Genomic DNA, 19434 nt, shown 5'->3' on the forward strand with positions numbered 1-19434 from the left:
GTTTGGCCATCTGTCCATAAACGCTACATCTTCCCCATTATGAGAGCCGACACTGTAGCAACAGAATGAAATGGTTCTACATGCTCCGAGCCACGCATACGCTTTTCTCTTTCTTTCTGACCTCAGCAGGAGTGACAGTTTAACTGGCATAGATGTTGGTTTAACACACGCCAGGGATGTTGCAAACCAAGAAGGAATGAGGAAGGCAGGGGAGGGGAGGGATGTCGGGGTCAGGCCTGCCTCCTCTCCAGTTAATTGGCCTAGCTTGTAGCGTGCGCTTGACAGATTGAATTATCAAGCTGGCTCTACGGTCTGCAATCCCCCCGCGGTATATCCTAGTTGACTATTAATGACCGGCTACAGCAGCCTCCTCTGTTCTGCTACTGTTCTCTCTGTACTGCTCTCGTTTCTCCCCCTCTGCGCTCCGTTATTTAAAACCTTAAGCTGAGAATTTCCCTGCGCCTGTCTCGGACCATGCTGCTGGACGCCCTTTGGTCTTTCAAATTCAGTTTCCTCAAAGAAAATATAAAGTTTATCAGCAAACTTTTTCTTAAAGGCAAAAAAAAAAAGAAAAAAGTTTTGTTTTGCTACAGGAAAGCTTAATTGCCTCTTCGCAGCCAACCCCCTCCGTTTCGCCCTTGATGAGACGGTACGACCAGAGCAATGGTGCAGATAATGACAAACAGTGGAAACAGGATGCAGGTTGATCTCCTCTCACTCTGCGTTCTATTGTACAGACAACTCTAATGAAGAATCAGCAAGGGTGAAATAGAAATGACAGAACAAAGTTGCTATGTGGCTCAGAGTTCATTATGGTCCGTGTCCTGTAAACTCAACCACAAACGCAGGCCTTCAACAATGGTTAATTTCAGTATATATTTGCTGCCTGACTGCTCCACCCATTTGTTTGTTTTTTTCTTTTTTTGTTAAAGGTTTGTTTTACAGCATTAATTTGCACTTTAGCTGCCATGTAGCACACTGAGCTGAACGATTGCAACTTAAATTAAATTAATAATGTTAATCAAATGTCTTCAACAGGGCAATAATCAGTATTTTTATGAAATTGAAGCAATGAATCACATACTTATTTCCCCCCCTTTTTTCCTCTTAGGTATGAGGAGGAGCATTTGGTTTTTGTTTTATGGCCTGTCAAGTACCAAATGGAAGACAGTCTATGTTAACTCATCAGATCAATAATGAATCCATTAGAACATCTAATTTTTTTAAAAATCGTAAAAATTCAACAATTTGCAATGCTGCCTTACACATGTAGCATCACACATTATCCACTACTTCAAAGCAGGCAACTTCCTGTCAGAACCTTTCAAATTAAGTGCTCACGATTGAAAAAGGCATAAGTAAAGTAGGTATAATTGATTTAGTTTAATTTAGTTTATTAAGATCCCCCATTTAATTAGCTTTTGCAAAGCAGCAGCTATTCTTCCTGGGGTCTTTTCATTTTCATAAGTGACTATACCAACCAACTAAACGACACATACAACACATGCAAAAGACACATACTTAATACATACAAATACACAAAGAACACCCGAGACGAACACCAAACATAAAAATTACAAGCTCCTACATTGAATCATCACAAAACATTTACATTATATCCTGTCACACAAAGATGCCATGACCCAACACTGAGAACAGGTATTTACAGATGACCCGTTTACAAATTTGCACTAATGGTCGAAATAAAGAGTTAAATAATCTTAGTTTTATTTTAACACTTAAGATGTTTCTCTGTTGTGTAACATAATAAGGAAGGGTATTCCACTCCTTTATAGCTATGTATATTACTGTACATTGAGAGTGTCCTGGGTAAAATAAAATAACAATACTGAGCAATACTACTTGGACATTTCAGTCAAACTGATATTGTGAGGTGAAAAACAAATAATACACCGGTCGCGGAGCCTGCCTGTGTGGAGGAGTACTGAGTGAGTTGGTTAGTTCCAGATAAACAAACAGTTTTAATGCATTGTACATTTTTACTTTATATCGTACTCTTGAATCAGTGTATTATTTTGAGATGGGACTTCTCGATGGCGGCGAAAATACGCTGAATAATTGTCCCTCATTCACAACAGTTTACTGCCTGTCTCTCGGTGCAGCGCCGGTGTTACTCAGTGGTTGGGAGCAGAGACCTCTCCTCATACAAGTCCACTTCCAAAAAGCTGAACTATCCCATCTATCTATCTATTGCAAAACTAAATGTACCTACACATAATACAGATGAACATGAACAACTTGTTGCCATGGTTATGCCTCATGGAATTGCTCCCATAACTAATTGTGATACAGGCTATCCACCTTTTTCCGAACGTCAAAAACGTAAGCCTGTTTTGCCGGTTTTGCACTTCCGGTGGAATTTTATGTTTATGTTTCCATGATTTCGGTAGTCGCGGTAAATGCATGGATTTCTTTTTTTTTTTTTTCAATGAAAATCTGTAAAACGCATGGATCATCACACCAGCTTTTAACAGTGGATATCACACAAATTGACATCCGTGTTAAAAGCCAGCGTTAATAGATCCATGCGTTTACCACAACTATGACAACGACTGAAAACCATGGAAACGTAAACGTACAATTCCACCAAACCGGCAAAACCGGCTTCCGGTTTTGTTTTGTTTTTTGAACAAAGTTTTTATTGTTTTTCAACAAAGACACAGAACATACAATTTGCCATCATGTCAGTTACAGAAATAGATAAAATAAAATAATATAAAATAAAATAAAATAAAATACAGTATTGCCATCCATGAAATCTTCCAGCCGAACGCCCCCTATACACCCACACAGCACATATAGTGTAATATAGGTGCCCCTCCCCATATTGCTAGTCTTTCATGGGGGAGGACCCGGAATATTTCCCTATCTGCTTCCGGTTTTGACCATAGATGACGTTCTGAAACTTGTGGATAGATGAAATCTGCATTTAAACCTTGCTTCAAATAAAGTGTCACATGCACAACACAATAGTGTAATGAAAGCAGACTGTTTAACTGAAAGACTCTTTTACTGATCTTTCCAACGACCCTAACTGGTTGTAAACTTCAGTGTGTTTCTGTGAGTTTGGCTGTGTTGCTGTGTTGTCAGTTTGCTTTTCTTTGCAGTACTTGTATCTTAGCGCATAGCTGATGAATTGGTGAAGGTGTTTTCGTCCTGTGTGTGCTTTCAGAGTTTGCATTGTTGAGCTCTAGGGGCCACTGCATGTGAAAAACCTCATGAAATAAAGCCTACACTACCCACATGGGTGGAAAACCATAGTAATACAGTAAGTGTTTTTATTCGATTTCTGAGAGAACTGACCCTTTAAAGTTATTTTAGTGTCAACTCATCTTGGTTAAAGCATGTTTGTGTTTAACAGATTCTTTAGAAAAACATGACCATACCCTCAAGGTGAAGTGTTTTTTTTATACAGCTTACCCCAGCAATTAAGCACAAGTGGCCATGCTTTTTACAGACAGCCTGAGGTCCACTTAGAGTAAAATGAAATGTAGAAACGACACCCTTTTGTCCAGACTGGCATATTTCTCAGTTTGAAACTGAGGCTGGTTTAATGGTGGTGATGGTGCTGCCTCCCGCTGTGGCTAAAACCAGGCTGCCTGCTGGCTTCCTGACAACCCTAGCATTACTGTATAATCAGTGCTTACCATCGCTTGCACCAGGCAGACACACAGAAACACAGCACGCACACAAACACGCTTCTGTTCCCAGAGGAAGACACACACAAAACAAAATACATCGGCACTTGCATAAATAGTGACTGACGTGGCATACACATGTACGCACACTCTCTTTAGCTCTGTTGAACACAAACCAATGTACAAATTGTTGCTCACACACAAGGACAACACATGATGAACCTGAGCTAGTACACGTCTCTCAATACAAATAAGCCTCCCTTCTTCGCCCACTCTCCCTCGTGCACACATTCACAGCTTGTGTGTGGGCCATTGTGAGTGACAGTGAGTAGTAGCGTTGGTTATCAGTGTATGTGCGGTCGGTATGTGTCGTCTTAAAATGCCAACTGTGGGCGTCTTACTTGAAGATAAGATATTGAGAGATGTGAAGGCAGGGCTTGCGGACCAACTTCGGCAGACACTTAGTGCGTCAAGATAAATGTACAGAAGGTGTGTGTGTGTGTGTGTGTGTGTGCGTGTGCGTGTGCGTGTGCAGGGGAGTGACCGAGAAGAGAGTAAAGAAAGATGAAAATGCAGGAGGAGAGAGTGAGAGAGAGAGCGAATCCCATTCCAATTATCTCTCCTAGCTTGTCCCCGAGACAAATGTCAGATAAGACTTTTGCAGTGATAAAACCCACCTGACCCTCAGGACTTTTGACCCTTCTCAGACTCTGTAGCACTAAGACTCTTGTTACATTGTCTCTCCTGATAGGCCACTGAGCCCAAAGGGGAAATGGGATTTCTTTCTCAGTTGAATTAATTCAATAAAATAAAGCTTTTCTTTTTTGGGGGGACCTCTTTCTAATCCTGCATCTGTGTTTTTGTATTTGAGGCAGCAGGGTGGCAGTGAGGGAGACCGTCGCTACTGGAAAACATCTTGACCCGCTGAGGTGTCGTACAGCAACACCAGATTCACGCAATGCAAATCTGGCCAGACCTATCACATAATTTACGCTCACAGTCTGTGTGACATGCATGGAATCAGTATGTGGGGCTGCTGGCTAATCACATTTTATGACTAAAATGTGTTAGTTAAAGCAGCAGTTCTGGTGAAGTGGACCGGGGAAACTAAGAGATCCCGAAATTAAATGATTACATTTTAAATTAGTAAAAAATAAAATAAAAGCCAAAAATATTTAGTAAAAATAGCTGGAAATCCAACTATAGAAAAGGGCTCTCTTTAACTCAAGACTTTAATGCAGTGTGAGTCATTACACAACTTCTGAGGGAGGTAAAAAGCGACAGAATGAAATAAGAGAAAGGTTGCAAATAACACCCAGGCAAAGGACTATCTGATATCTTAATGAAATCCACTTTTAATTAGGCCCTTTTATAGCTTTATGCAAACTGGATGAATTTCTCTAAAATGTTTAATTAAAAAAAGGTGTAGGTACTCACTTTTTATGCATGAGTGTTTTGTTAATGGACGTTGGCTGGTGTCAAACTTGATGATGAATCCTGATGACTTGGGTGATCTTCCTCCCAGTGAAATGTATCTACATCTGATTGATAGATTGGTACGAACATTAGCAGAGAAACTGTGTAGCTCTGTCAACTCTGCCTCCTGAGCCACAGCCACCCAACCTGGATGGATTGCCATCATATTCTCCTGAGAAAGAACGGAATAAATGTTAGTGACCTCCCTACGCCCCTGGTACCATCGCAATGTCAGTACTCGGCTGTTATACTTGGCAATATTCAGTGATGATTAACAAGAAGAGAAATGTTAAATTACAGTGGTGACTATGATGAGTACTAGTTTCGTTACCTGAATACACCCTTGAAGAAATAGTGGAGAAATGTCTGCCTGACTTGAACACGTCTTAAATCGTATTTCCTTGTAAAGGGTTAAGAGTTGTCTCAAAGGGCTTTGGCAGCCTGACCAACACAACTGTACGTGCTAGTTTGGGCCGAAATATACAGGCTTCGTCTTTTCTTTTTGCTGGGTTTGGGCAGAGAATAATGCTAGTGAGTCAGGCCATGTTGCATCCGGGTACTTTCAGGCCCATTGAGAACTCTACTTCTGCTCTCCCTGCACACTTGTTTTGTGATCCCGCCGCTATGCCGTTAAGTAAGACCCCTCATTAGGGCAATTTTGTTTTTTTTACTGAACCACAAGAATAAATATTCAAAATTCTGAAGTTTTGACAATTTTTTTTATAAACAAAATAACTTCAATTACCACACATGTACAAAGAACTACTGAAAATGGTTGTTGCACTGCTACGGGTTCCCAGGAACTGGGTATTGGTACTGTACTGGTTTAAATGTGAAAGGTAGACAATCCCTAGTGGTGATTGTGGCAAAGGTTGGGCTAAACATCAGCATACATCTAGTGCTGTGATGTGCCTGTTACCATGCTAACATGCTCAATGCATTCGATTGCAAATGCTGGAGTCTGGTGGAGATGCTAATGTGGCTGTAGATTCTTAGTCATTTTGAGTTAGATGAACACTTGTGATTTTTGCTTCACACACACCTGCACACGGTTCAGTTCTTCTTTGACATTTCTTGTGTAAAGCCAAGACAGTGATGCAAGAGTTCAACAGCACAGTTGACTATTCACTGCAGCAGCAACTCCTACAACACTGTCCTGTCTTCAGTCCTTTAAAGTCGTTGGCCTTTGTGTGAGTGTGTGTATGTGGGTGAGTGAGTCATTTACAGCAGCACCTTCCTCTCTTGTTGCAATTCTAGCCAGACCAACACACACAGAAACAAAGACACACACAGAGAAAATAAGACAGACAGGTAGGCCTATCCCATTTCCACTCCAGGTTCCCTGGCCAGATTGGATAGTGATCCAACGCTGAGAGAGTAAATACAACCAAAGTAGCTTTCATGTTGGATGGACTGATACTATACCAGCATGTTGCTGGCTAAAGCTATTTCAGTGCTTGCAATTATTTTAATGCCATACTTGTAGCCTGTTGTGAATGTCAGCATGATGAGTGGGATGTTTACCTAGCTAGCTGAACTGTTTTTAGAATAAGGTGTCAGAAACTTTGGGCAATTTCATCTTTTTCAATCTCCTTTTCTAGATAACTTAGCACCAACTGCTGGACTGGTGTGCTCTAGAGACAGCTATAGATTTTTAGATGGCTGGATGACCTATGATATGACCTAAATTAGCGTATGTTTGGTGACAGCATTGACGAGGATACAGCAGTCCTGTCACAACTTCAAAATAAAGTGAACTTTTCAATAACAACAATCAAATTGTTCATTAAAACAGGGATATGTCTTAGGCTAACATGACCCAAACTTGAACCCTTTCAACCAATCAAATGTTAACACATCTGTTACCAATTCACTTTTAACATAGTTCAAGAGAATTCAATCAAATAATGGTGGTGACAATTTTATCTTCCCAAATTATTAGTGGGGACATGGCCCTAATGTCTGTCTGCAATTCCAGGCCCTATGACCTTGTCCCACATCGTATACAGACAACGTCAGGATATGAGACACATGAAATAACATAAATACATTTTCTTAAGAGATCTCTGAGGGTTTACAAAGAGTTTCTGGCCAACTGAAGATGCACAATTTATCGGTCTCAAGCAGCTGTTATCATCTACAAATGGATGGCCTCATGGAGCGCTTTATTAAAAACAGTGAAAACCTGCTTCATGAGTTAATGCATTAGGGCAGTTTTGATTGAGATAAATGGCCCAATAGTTTACATTGCAGGAAGTTGTCCAGAACATCATAAGATATTCTCTCTTTTGTTTTTTTTTGGCATGAAAGGATCTCAGTTGGGAGCGTCTCCCACAGACTCCTCATTTATATTCTGAGTCTTTTTTGCTTTCAGACTGATGCACTGACAGGAGGTCTCTAGGCTGTTTGGACCTCCCGGTGTGTATGTCCACTAGGGTTGGCTGGACGGATCTGCAGCCTAATTTGGTCTCAGGGGGTGTGTTATTAAAGCATTAGGTAGAACTGGATGTGTATAGTTTGTATTGGCTATAACTTCACACAGATATCCGACACTGAGTTCCTTCCTTGGCTGCAAGGATGATAATTGCTCTTTTTTGGGAGTGTTACTCTGGCAGGTTGGCACGAGACACCGCAGCTTCTCTATCTGCTTGTTTTCTCGTGTTTCTTTCCTGGCCTGTCTTTTCATGTGATTCACATATCTTTGCTTTAAAATACTCGAAAAGGGACACACCCAAGTCAACAGTTATCCAAGGACTCACGGAAGCTTTATTGTCATTCTGATGATTCTGATGATGCCTTTGCTGGTGTAGCAGTCTGAGATGTGGGGTTCAGAATTCAGAAAGTGCTCAAACCCCTTCACCTCTTCTTTTAGGCAAATTTATTAAAATTCAAAAACTGGGAAATATTTGAATGCCTAATCCTGTACTTAAAAGCCTAAAAGCCTGTTTGGCAGCAATTGCAAATCTTTCTGGGTAAGTCTCTACAAGCTCTGCACATCTGGATTTGGGCAGTTTGTCTCATTTGGCCCGATAGCTCCTTGCATGCATCAGTTTGGATGGGAAACATCTCCACAGATGTTCAGTGGGGCTGTCTGAAGCAATCTTTTTCGCCGAGGCCTCTCTATGCAGTTCCTGCCGCTGCTCGCACCGTACTGCACAGTAGGGGCTGTATTAACCAGGTGATGAGCAGTGGCTGGTGTTTGCAGTACTCCTGTCCTAAGGGTTCAATTTGTGTCTCATCAAATCAGAGAATCTTTTTTTCCCCGTGCTCTCAGAATCCTTTAAATGCTGTCTGACAAACTCCAAGCAGCCTGTCATATGCTTTTTACTCAAAGTGGCTTCCATCTAGCCACTCTACCATAAAGACCTGGTTGATAGAGTGCTGCTGAGATGAACACTCCAAACTCTAGAAATGGTTTTATACATGTGGCACGACCTACGCCACAGTTTTATCATCAAGGTCTAACAGAGAGTTCCATTGCTTGGTTTCTGACACACACTGTGAAATGTGGGACTTCAAATACCAAAGTGTGAAACTTTTTTTAAGCAGTGTCCAGTCGGTTCCATTACCTCATATGATCAGGTTCAAAAATAAATGAAGCAAACATGACACCTGACCACAATTTGAAGTGTAACAGCAAATGACAAGACGGAAAGTTTATCCATTTGATCCAATGAATGTAATGACCTTACACAGGGATGACTCAAATGCACCACTCAAAAGAAATGTATTTTCAAACAAAAAACGCTCTCAAGGAGGCTAAAAAATACAGCAAAAACACTCACTTAGATAGACTAAACACTCCAAAATGTGACTCAAAACTTGAGGATTTCCATGGCTACCAGACTGAAGACTGACAAAACAAACTGACAACAGGACAAGGACTATTTGAACATGAGGGGGACACAGGTGGAACCAATTGACAACGGAGGGAAAGCACACAAAGGGGTGAAGTCAGGATCTGAAACAAGAGGGAAACAGGTGGCTACAAAATAAAACAGGAAATGCATGACAGGACTGGACATGAGTGATTTGACTCAACTAAAACACATAACATGAACACGATTAACAAATTTGGTGAGACATAACGATGAAGTGTGTTTAGTCCACAGAAACTCTATAGTGGCTATAAGATAGAAAGCTCTACAGATGTAGATCAGTTTTTTTCAGAAAAGATGAAGAAAGTACCAGTCATGAATGAATGAATGTGAAAATGACCTCTTTTGTGTAGGTCAGCTTCTCTTGGTGACTTGGTGTCACTTCAAAGTTTGATGTAGGACACACACACACACACTCACATACACACACAGAGACCCTTTTTAAAGTAGGACAAGAGAACACGAGCCCTCCCCCCCACCATCATATTATGCAGCCAGCTCTCAGGCCCCAGCCATGGTGTACAGAGAGCCCATGGGACCCTATTACCAGTGACACCACTAGACTCCATAGCCTTAAAGCAACATGCAGTGACGGAGAGAGAGAATTACTGAAAAAGACAATAGAGGCGAAAAGCAAAACAGAAAGAATGAGAAAGTAAGGAAATGTGGGCAAGATAGCCATGGGGCAGAAAAAGAGGATGGGATAGAGCGATGAAAAAGAAAGAGGAAGAGGAGGGGATGGGGCTGGTGGAACAGAAACAACAGAGATAGAGTAGAGAGACATCGAGCGATGGAGGGAGGTCAGAAAGAGAACAAGTATGGATAATTCAAGATGAAATGCTTCTGGAAAAACATTTGCTTTTGGTTAAGAATGAATTCAGATGTGACTGTATTGGAAAATGAAATGATTCGCCAGTAAGCTTCCAGAAACTTTGTAGTATTTCCTCAGCAAATTGCAGCAATTTTTTCTTCTTCTTTTACTTTTTCTAAAGCCATCCCCATGTCATTACACAGATAGCAGAGACACCGTGTACTTTAATTGATGATAATTCTGATATTTTTTCGTCATTTCCACACAGATCAGCGCGCTGTAATTACTGTATTTCTTTGCATTCCTTTCAATGTTCTATAATTGGCTTTTGACATACACACACACATGTTCTTTAGTGTGTGTGTGTGCATTTAGGTGCATGTTTGCGCCTCGCTCTGCGTATAATTGCGTTCTTTTTCACTTCTGTAGCTCCATGTGTCCTCAGGTCTGTCTGAACATGTCATTAGGCATCTGTCAAGGTCTGACTGTGTGTTTTTTGTGATTACTAAAAAAAAAAAAAAAAGCGTGTTCTAGTGTGTAACTAGTGTGGCGGCAGCTGCGGCACTAGCTTTTCCTCCACATAATTGTGTACAGTTGTTGAGACAGTCATTACTGTGACAGATGAGCCAGCGCTCATAGTAGTTTTTCCTCTTCTCTCAACAGGCAGATGTCTCCTCTTGATCTCCGTCTGTTGCCTTTTGTCTCGCCACGCAAAGCGTTTGGCGTGATATTCTCTGAGTCAATTAGCTAACGAGCAGCTAACGAGGAGATAAGGCCAATTAAGATAATAGTGATTGTGATGATGGTAATTATGACAATGAGATTGGTGAGCCACCAGGTCAGCTTCAGGGAGAGGCAAAGAAGGCATGGATGAGAGGCAGGAAAAAAAGAAAGAAAGAAAGAAACCCACCCCCATTCAAAAATAAATAAATAAATAAATAGTATAATTGCAATAGTGCGCAATTAAGAAGAGAAGCCAAACATATTTTCAGCATTTGAAGAGCTGATGCTGTTCATGTTAACCAACACATCCACTTTGATGGGAGAGAGCCGCATTGAGTTTCACATGTGGCGACAGATTTCAAGCTGCACAAAACGAAGTGGAGCAATTAGCTGGGAAATGTGTGCAAACAAAACGCATGTGGGTTAGAACTAATCAGGCACATTTTAAATCATCCAGTCCGTTCTATAGGGGGTTAAAAAAATACTTTTTTCACTTTGTGTTGTCACGGAAGTGGTCCGTGTATCAGTCTAGTCTTAAAAGATTGTAATGGTGATGGAGGTGTTAAAACGCATCAGGAGAGGCTAGGAGGGGAGTGTGTGTGTGCGTGTGTGCCTGAGGACATTGAATTAGTGTTCTCCCCACAGGATAATAAATGTGAAATGATCATCTCCGTACTGCAGACACACACACACACACACACACACACACACACACACACACACACACACACACACACACACACACACACACACACACACACACACACACACGTGTGTAAAGAGCCCCAATAGAGAATAAACAACCCCTCTGTGGAACGACAGTGGAAGCTTTGCACCACATATTTAATGCAGAAAAAAAAAAAAAAACATTTTCTGCTGCTTTGAGCATAGATGAATACACACACAAACCTACACAGGATGTTGCGGGATGCAGACTCCCCTCTGACCTCCCTCTGCTACACAAAGACACAGAAAAAGTCTCTTGTTAAAAACTAAATATGTCAAATGCTCACTCAGGCTTGAGAGACATTACAGAGAGAAATTATCCTTTTTCCCTCTCCTCTTTTTTTATCGTCTTCCATCTTCTTCTTTTTTTAAATTTTATTTGCTTGCCCACACCTTTTCTCCTCAGTTTCGTTTTGATCAACCCGCTTGCCCCGGTTGGCCGCAGTCCCAGTGACGAGGCCATGACCCCTCACTGGGCTTCCCACTCACAATCACTGCCAACCTGAGCTCAGTGCAATAAACATAACTGAACTGTTGGATTTTGATCGCTGCCATTCAATGTTGTCGCGTTGTTTGCTGGTTTGCTTTGGCTTTTACTGCTGAAAAGGAATCATTACCTTAAGCTTTTCACCAGCAGTCTAAATGCTAGGCACTTGCCAGTTAAATCGGATAAGAACAGTAAATTGCAGATTGCCGGATGTTAATTTGCCAGGTAATTATAGCTGTAATTAATAGTGGCAGGTAAATCATTGGAAATATTTTAGTGTTCGGTTTACAGGTTTTGGTCACTGACTGGGGACAGATGAATAGGAGATTACGTCGCAGGTTTAAAGCAAAAGTTTTTTTTTTTTTTTTTTTAAGTGAGCCTATTGTCTCCCGAAGTGATATCCTTCTATACTCTGCAATGAGACTTGTGTAATCCTTTGGCATTATCACATCTATGATCTCATCCATTAACATGTACTTACGTCATGCTCCTTTTTAAGATGTTGTGTCTGAAACATGAGCCAGAGACTTATTCTACAAAATAAAATTATAAGAGAATAAACTCTGGGTCGAATCCTGGATCTGTGTAGTGATTAAAAATATATATTTTTTATCATAATATGTAGACTTTCCACTTCAAAACATGACCTTTAACGTATATATTTTTTTGAACTGTTTCATTATCCAGAAATGTTCAGCCCAAAAATTTACAATTTTAACATCATATCCTCTGCATGTGGTTACCTGCCAGAACCTCAAAAGTGACTTTGATCCAGTTTTAAACCACATTTTAGTTGTTACAAAACATGGTTGTAACAACTGTATATTTGAATTGGATGAAGGACATTAGTCATTGTACATCTAGACTGAGTTATCTGACAAATGTGACACCCTCTCATGACCTGGCAGCCAATTTAGGGTCGTCAGCTGATTCGCTACACCTGGGCTCCGTCCTATAAAGGCTGGGCCATGTGTTCACTCTTTCTCTCCCCTTGCTGACTGACATCCATTTTGGTTTTGCACCTTAAACACCGCCATAGCACACAGACCACTCATCCATGCATTGCATTCATGATAGATCCTACAGACTTCCACACTCTATTATAGCTTTGGTTTATGTTTTAGTTATAATACATTATTTGTTCTTAGTTAAACTTTGTGTGGTCTCCCTCATTGTCACATCCACTGAGACAGTTTGTGACACTAAGACGTCAGATGTCAGCTGACAATCCTCAGTGAATCACTGATTATGTATTTTTTTTATTTAGTTTTATTTAGCCTTTATTTAACCAGGTAAAAGAACCCGTTGAGATCGAGATCTCATTTTCAAATTGATTATTGATCTCAAACTACTTAATTTCTTGTTTATACTGTTTATTATGTATTCATCAATTTGTTATGGAAATGAGGACACCACTGTGGATAATTTAGCTGCTGTTTAACACATGTCTGGTTCATAAGTTATCAGAGGAACAGTCAGGTTAGCGGTGGTCCTAGCTCTCAGCCCTTCTTGAATATACTTGCCTGGTTCGTTTTTTTTTTTGGAGAGGAGGAGACCTCTGTGGATTAATCAAATTTGAAAAAGCTTAACACAGTGGGCATGAAGACTTCAACTTCCATGTTATTCAGTGCTTCAAATCAGCTTGCAACACAGGCTTGGACCCAGACAACACTGGAATGGTTAAGTGTTTTAATGTTCTGCTTTTGTAAATGAGTTTGATGAGAGTGGTAAGAATGATGTAATCACTTGACCCATTGTTAAAATTAAAACACTGAATATTGTGGCTTTAAAAGGGTTGCCATTAATTAGGCCTCTTGTTTTATTTTTCATTTCTTGTTCTTTTAATTTCCATTGACACTGCACTCATGTATATAATTCTAATATTTCTTTGTTCACAAACACTTTTCACACTCAACAAATACCCTTCTGTTGACGTATGATCAGTGAGGAGTGAGAGTGTCAGAACCAACACAGAGCTGTTTACTATACTGTTTTATATAACCACCCTGGTTCTAACAAATCATCATGGTTTTTTTAATGTCACTCTGTTGTCTATTTCACCACAGCAGCTTGTTTGAGTAAAGGTTTGACATATACCTCACAGACATGTGAATGTACTATAATTGCTATAATCTGGTAGCTATGTGAAAAAAACACAATGACAAATGGGATGCGTTACAGAAACTGAAGAAGCTGTTGCAAGTCTGAGTTTCAGCAAATCAACAAATCTTGACCAAATAAAGCAATATTATGAACACACGTTTAATTGCATAATTGCACATCACACATCTGTTATCAAAATTATTTTCTGTCACATACACAAACGCCAGATAATCTGCATCATGTGATGCAAAATACATGAAATACATGCTATCTTACACATTTCTATGAGTTGTACAGTATCTGTGTTTATAGATCAATCTCCACTTTGTTTTTTTGTTACAGTTTGTGTTGTTTTCAAATATGGTCTTAACAGGTGATTTAAAAAGGTGCCATATTGCATTAAATTATCGTAGCCGAATAAAAGACAGAGACCTGCTGGGGGAAAAAAGGGGCTCAAGTTGGACAAGTTAGCAAACAACAGAGGAGTTATGATGCCAATTTTAAGATAATGGTGAACAGTGTTCGAATTACCCCCCGCAACTTTTTTTTTTTTTTTTACCTGGGGGTACACACTCATGGGCTAACCCTAACCAAAGGCACAACACACTGATGAAATGAGGGAGCTATCTTCGTGTAGGTCTATCCTGCAGACTTGCTTGATGGAAGTGACACGGTAGCTGAAGTCCTGACTAGAGTGCTGGAGTAAGAGAGTAACAACACTTTTAGTCCCGTGGCAAGCCTCATGTGCCCCTAGTGGCAGAATATAGGAATGTTTATCTGTAAGGGGTCCACGATGCGTGGGTGATCTAGAAATGTCCTTACATTTTTGAAAATACCACACTTGCTCATTCACCAACAATGCAGAGATCTCAGTTCTTGGGCACTTTTGCAATACCCATATTCCGCCACCAGGAGGGTGCACTTCCATTTGACCAATGTGTGTCGTTACTCTCTTATTCCAGCACTCTAGTCAGGACTTCTGTAACTTTGTGATCTCAGCAGTCACTGTACTCGGCCATGACCTAAGCTCCACCCACATTGACAGTGTAGGATTTAATTTTTGTGTCAGTGTTGACATGAAATCTGATTGGCTGATTAAACTGTCCTCGCCAGAGCGCCAAAGAGAAGCCTGAGAGGGTAGAGCAAAGCTATATTGAGAAACTTTAAATAAAACACTGCAAGTCTAAAATATGAACTTTTTATTGATAATGTTTGAACTCACTAGGCAATCTCATGGGTTATGAAATGAAATAGCTACCCTAGTGGCTAACATGGGTGCTTAAGCTGTTAGCGAGATGGCTTCTTTGGCAGCACTTTCATAAGATAGGCCGCAGTGCATGATGGTCTCTTTCGATTGATGCAGCCCACAGCTTCCTTACACTACACTGTGCCTTGCGACAGCTTCGAAATGCACTATAAAACAGCTAAATTCACTACATAGTGGGCAAATGGATGTTTTGAACAGAGCCTGTGTCTATGGCAACATGAGTGGCCCTTCAATGCACAAACAAGATGGTTCCAAAAAGTATTACTGTCAAAGCTTTTTAATACCTGAACTGATAGTACAAGACAAGACACCTTGCTGCTGTTCAGTATTTTATTCTGTTAAGTGTTACAGGATTTGTCATAAATTCACCCGTCTTTCCCGTACATGCACTTAAATTGTTGTTTTCTTTGGTGTTTTTATGGAAACAATACAGCAGCCAAATTAAATTCAGGATGAATGTCAGAAAACAGAGGAGTACTTTGAGATTGGAGCTCGCTTGCCACATCTAATCTAACAACTCTGCAGCAGTACACTTGCTGCTAATAAATTGGATTAATCATTTTGTGCTTGATGGCACAGAGAGACAAACAATAACAGTACAAAAATGCTAAGATGTACGTCAAATACACTAGACTGGAGAGAACCGAAAAGTTTTCCAAAGAGGATAAGTGAGATCTTTTCACTGTGGCTTCAATTCTCTGACATTCAGAGAAAACTGCAGAGCTTTAGAGCGATGCATATTTATGTAAATGTCTGTTATGGAAGAGGAGGAGGAGGAAATGTAGGGATTTTTTTTTCTTACAGGTAAGAAAAGAGCTGCACAACGGAACCACCCCAGTTTGAGAAGATCCAATAAATGTGAAAAAGGTAAAGTTCAACTCCTGCAGGTGCTGTTTCTCCACAGCGATTATCATCCTCCAGCACGCTCTGATGGCAGAAGCAGATAGACAGACTCTGCCTTGTATGTTTACTGCCAATATTGCTTTTAAATAGATGCTGTCCTTCAAGGCTCCTGAGGATGGCCCTGACATTTCAAGGGAACATTCTCTGAAAGATGGCGTCTTTATTATGATGTCTATTGAAAGTGACAACAACAGCTCACATTTACTAGCTTCCCCTTAGAAGTGTTTGTCTTTGACCTGCTCTATTTTACTGTCACCCCAGATTTTAAAGGCCTTTTATGAACATTGACTTGCTTGGGAAAAGGGGAAATTTGGAGGGGGAGAAATAACTTGGAAAAGAGTGAAATTATTTGATTTGAGGTTTTATAAAATAAAAAATAAAAAAACAGAAAATGCTGACCAAACAGCAAAATCGTTTTTTATGAAACCTTTTGTCTGTGAGTGAAGTGATGACTACATTTCAGTGATTTTAGGTTTTTATTTCTATTTCATTTGGTAGGGACAGTTTATTACAAGTTATTACATCTTCTAGGATCCTACTATGGGAAAACATGACTGACAGACTAGAGCGCTATAAAGTGCTGCAGAGATGATGTATTTTTGTGGGCCAATGTGGGTGTTAGCATCACATCAGTTCCCATCATTCCCAACAGGATTTTTACATTATCTATCAGATTAGTGTAGAAAATAAGCTCAGAGACAAACAAAAGTTTGTGATACATTTATTTTTTATTCAGCACAACGCAACTGTGTAAGCGGATCATAGCCTAGCATTAGCTTTGTACTTCTAGCTTGATTTCATCATCAACACAACTAAACTTCAAAATCGATTTAGCTGGTACCTCCTCTCTTTTTTCTTTTTTACAAAAGTAATGATACTTTGCAGCAGTGCAAGTGCTACTGTAAAACACAAGGCCGCAGATCAAAGAAATGACGTCCCTGACAACCTTTGGAGACTAATTTAGCTGTTTGTTAGTAACTACTGTAGCAGCCATATAGGAGATGTAAAAGCTTTGAGACATATTTTAATTATAGAACAAGACATTTATGTTAACCACAGACCTTAATTCAGTCATCTAACAGCCCATTCAAAAAGCTCATTGGCATTCGGATGAGAAATGCCACCCAATTTAGCTATTTTAGCGGCACTACATTTGGCATCCCTAAAAGAATCCTCAGATGAGGCGATCAGAAATGTCAATCAGAATTAGCTGCACAGGGGAGCTGAGGAAGAGCAAATGACAGTCATTTACCTCCCAGCTTCCCATCATACAACAAACTCCCCACTCTCCTTGCGACTCCTCTCCTCTCAGCTCATTCTGGAGCAAATAGACTCTAAAGACAAGCTCTTATCTCATCCTTTAAAACCTTGGTGTAATTGTCCTGCTTTGCTTTAAGATAGGAGTTCACACCTCTTCTTTCACATCTTAGTTCTTTTATGCGTCTGATGTAGTGCTGAATCACACTCAGCCATCTTTTAGGCCCCCTCCCTGCTCTGTCTAATAGACACTCATGGTAATTGCGCCGTTAACTTTGGGGACTTCTGGCACGGATGCTCATGAAAGACTGGGCCTGTGTTTTGGGGATTGGATGAAATTGAATGGTGTGGCTATTTTGGGCTTCAACTGCTGTAATAATGATATGCAAAGGAGGGGAGCTTGGTATTGCATATATTACACGACAGTTTCCAGTTTCATTCAAGTGCTGTCATATAACTGCATTCTCTAAGAAATAGATACAGACTTCAGAGGGTTTTGTGTAAATTCAGATGAGGCAACAAGACAGTAGCTTTATCATGGCCTAAAATGAAATAAATCTGCAAAGAAATGTTGGCATAAGGATGGCAACATTTCAGAACAGCAATGAAAAGTGGTATCCTCTGGCATACCGAGTGTTCAGAGCTCATACACAGGCGGTCCTAGTCCGGCTACGTGACAGTAGCAGACGCACACTCCCCGGAATACCAAACAGGCTTTGATTTAAACAGCAAGTTTCTTTAACTCAACGTGAAATGGCCAATCTCCAACCCCTGTGCCCCTGCTTTTTTGCCCCATGCTGGGGGTTAAATCGCTTTAACTCAAGGGGCAAAAAAGGCAGGATGGACGTGAGGTGAGTAGGAGGGTGCAAGGGATTACTGGCAAAGAGCCTGGGGTTGGGGGTGATGTGGTGGGCGCACTTTGTTGCCATTCGGTGGTGGTGGTGGTGTTGAGGTTGAAGTGCTGGTCAAGCACAGCTGCCTGGTTGTCTGGAGTGACCCACCGCCATGGACGATGCACCGCCGGCTAATTTCATCCTCCACTGAGCAAGAGAGCAAAGGGGAGCTGGCTGTCCTCCGAGGCCAACGTCAAACCCTCTCTTATAGGTTTGGGATTGACATGCTTCCCTGAGGGCTGTCGGGTGCCGGTGAAGGTGGAAGGGTGGGCGGCTGAGAGGGAAGGGGAGGTGGTGGAGGTGATGAAGCTATATGGTGAGTCATCAAAGTAATTTGCACAATTGAGGGAATACATCCTGCCAAATGTTTTCTCTGACTGTGTTTTCAGGTCCTTTATATGCACTTTAATAATTTATCTGTTTTTAATACTGTTTTTTTTTTGTTTTTGTTTGTTTTTTTAAATAATGTATGTTTGTTATGTTATGTGTTTTATGGTGGGAGTGAGAGAAAACTAAATTTTGTTTCCCCTCATGATCTTTTTTACATGTTGTGGCAATGACAATAAAGCCCCCTTGAATCCTTGGTGGGTTGGGAGCGACGAGGAGGAGCACAGAAGGTTGATGAGAGAGGCTGACTCACTGAGACTGTCTGTAGAGGAGACAGCTGATAAGTGGGTTTGTAGTCAGAGGAGGAAACAAACCTGGGTTAAAATAGGTAGGGATGAAGGTTGAAGCATACAGGAGAATATTTTCATTCTCTCTTTGTCGCTCTGACTTGTGTTGTCAAGCAGCTGCTTCTCCGTCAGCGTTGTGGGGGGAGGGGAGGGGGAGGGAACATGACATGGCAAAACTACTAATATATTATAATTCTATATAATTCAATACTATATTATACAATAAGAAACTGCAAGAAAAAAATACAGCACTTTGCTGGTGAAGCTGCTGCCCATAATTTACTGTAAATCTACAGTCAAAAGCCTTACAGTGTGGTCAAAGTAGTATTCGTGAGAGGGACAACAACTCTTAAAGGGACAACGAGGAGTTTCTATTTGGTTATAAAAAAAGTCTCACATTAATGTGGATGAATCTACACTACCCACACTTGTTAATGGGCCCATTTTCGATAAATATATTGTTTTGTCTCTATCGTTATTTTGTTATTATTAGTGGTGGCGGAAATGCTGGTCGAGCCGACCAGCGTTTCTTTACTTTCGAATTCGTGGCGAGTCATGAGAATAACACCGCTGAATC

This window comes from Trachurus trachurus, assembly GCF_905171665.1.
Source record: "Trachurus trachurus genome assembly, chromosome: 7".
In the NCBI taxonomy this organism is placed as follows: domain Eukaryota; kingdom Metazoa; phylum Chordata; class Actinopteri; order Carangiformes; family Carangidae; genus Trachurus; species Trachurus trachurus.